Source organism: Pyxicephalus adspersus, unplaced genomic scaffold, assembly GCF_032062135.1.
Source record: "Pyxicephalus adspersus unplaced genomic scaffold, UCB_Pads_2.0 Sca5393, whole genome shotgun sequence".
Classification (NCBI taxonomy): domain Eukaryota; kingdom Metazoa; phylum Chordata; class Amphibia; order Anura; family Pyxicephalidae; genus Pyxicephalus; species Pyxicephalus adspersus.
The window spans coordinates 1-1773 of NW_027322396.1; the positions used below are offsets into that span (position 1 = coordinate 1).

General features: G+C 36.7%; 1 long non-coding RNA gene across 1 annotated transcript; it reads right to left on the minus strand.

The window, feature by feature from the left end:
• Nucleotides 1-829: 829 nt before the first annotated feature.
• LOC140321484 (uncharacterized) lies at nt 830-1758 on the minus strand. Its single transcript, XR_011918958.1, has 2 exons — nt 1692-1758; nt 830-942 (listed from the first exon to the last, which is right to left on the minus strand). It is a non-coding gene; the product is annotated as an uncharacterized lncRNA (long non-coding RNA).
• Nucleotides 1759-1773: the final 15 nt, after the last annotated feature.

The following is a 1773-nucleotide window of genomic DNA, read 5'->3' on the forward strand; positions in this document are numbered from 1 at the left end:
AGTTCTATATACTTTAATGAATTTGAAGTGAAAAAAAGGAGCATCAAAATTATGAGTTGTTTGGGTGCAAATGCAAACTCATTTTTGGTGTAACGTATCCCTCTTTTTCCAGGCTTGGACGAACAAGAGAATATCTGACTTGCCAGGTGTAAATATACTGTAGTTGCTATATAGCCTTATAGAGAGTGCCTGTGTTGCTGTAATAAGGACGATCTTGTGGAAGCAATCCACCGTACAGCATCTATTTTTATCAATACATGTAGCATAAAGTTACAAGGATCCTGCATGTCCAATCCTTTAAAAGTGACTGTTATATCCCCTTAAACATACTGGAATGCTGATAATAATAAAATAATAATTGCAGCCTAACCACCTAATTAAACTTTCTTTCTTGGGATTGCAATATGGTGTCACCCCTGCTAAATGTTCTAACATACACCAAGAGTATAGATAAAAATTCATGACTTTATTAGGGTCAAAAGTTTGGATGGCTGATGGGTGAGATGGAAGCCCCTTTGAATTTTTAACTATACTCTTGTATATCAGATAATCTCGCTGGGATGACACTTGTGGGATACAAAACCCTGTGGTTTAATGTCACCCCATTTTCTTCTTCAGCTCAGAGTTACATAAAAGGGTATTTAGTGGATGAAGGGAACGACTAAAAGTAAAATTCTCCTCCCTATTTGAACCTAAGACGTTCCTCTGATTTAGCACCAACCCCAGGCAAACCCTATTCTGTATTTCAATAAACTAACATTATTTCATTCAACTAAGACAAAAACGTTACCTATACATAAAAGTTACCCAAGTTTAAATTTTAAATTACTTTTACCTTTTCTTTTCTTGTGAGAGCGGGAATGTTTAGACTTCTTCCTAGAAGGTTCTCCTGCGTCTTCTGAAGTCTTCTTTTTTTTAGTCTTTGGTTGAACCTCTCGTCTCCTGTGAAAAAAAGTAAAGGAATACCAATTAGATAATGGCATATAAAGGTTTGAGTTTTATTTTACATTTCTTCAGTGAGACTTGAGTGGTTTTTATAACATATTGCAACAAAAAATAATCTGTCTGGTTTCCATGGGTAACAGCTGCCCTTCGTTCCCAGTTTTTAATTAGTCTGGAAGTGGAAGACAGTGCAAGCCTGCTCTGGAATATTGGAAGAGGTGGGCAAAGTAATACCACAAAAATGTATTCTCATGTAGTATTTAAATGGACAAAGTACAAAAAAATGGACAAAGAAAAATTAATCAGAACCCTGACTTGTTTGCCTGTTTAAATGGAAGAGCATGCCTTGGAGTCCAATTGCTTACAGCCTTAGTGACCCTTCCTTCTCTAGGCAGCGACTGCCATTCTCTCCCACACCGAGGAAGATGCTGGTTTTACTCTGAACATAAGTATTTAGAATAAAAGATGACCTGGCAGTTGTTTAAATCTCAATTAACCTTTAGTTTAAATGAAATACATTTCAGGGGCATCAAAGGGTGTTCAATGTCTGTAAAGCCTGTCCTCTAGTAGCATGCTGTTAGGAAAAACCATTGTCCTTTGTGTGGAAGCAGTGGTCTTACTGCAGAGGTCTGACTTGCCTTCTGCGAAAGCCTTTTTTGTTTAAACATTACAAGCCCAGGGCATATGGCATAAGACTGAAATATTGATACAAAAGTATAACTGTTTGAATTTATGGATAGATTACTTACTTGTGATGGAAATTCAGTTTGTAGGAGCATTCTGGACACAACCCTATAACAAGAGCATTTGCATCAGTTAAAACTTTGTGTT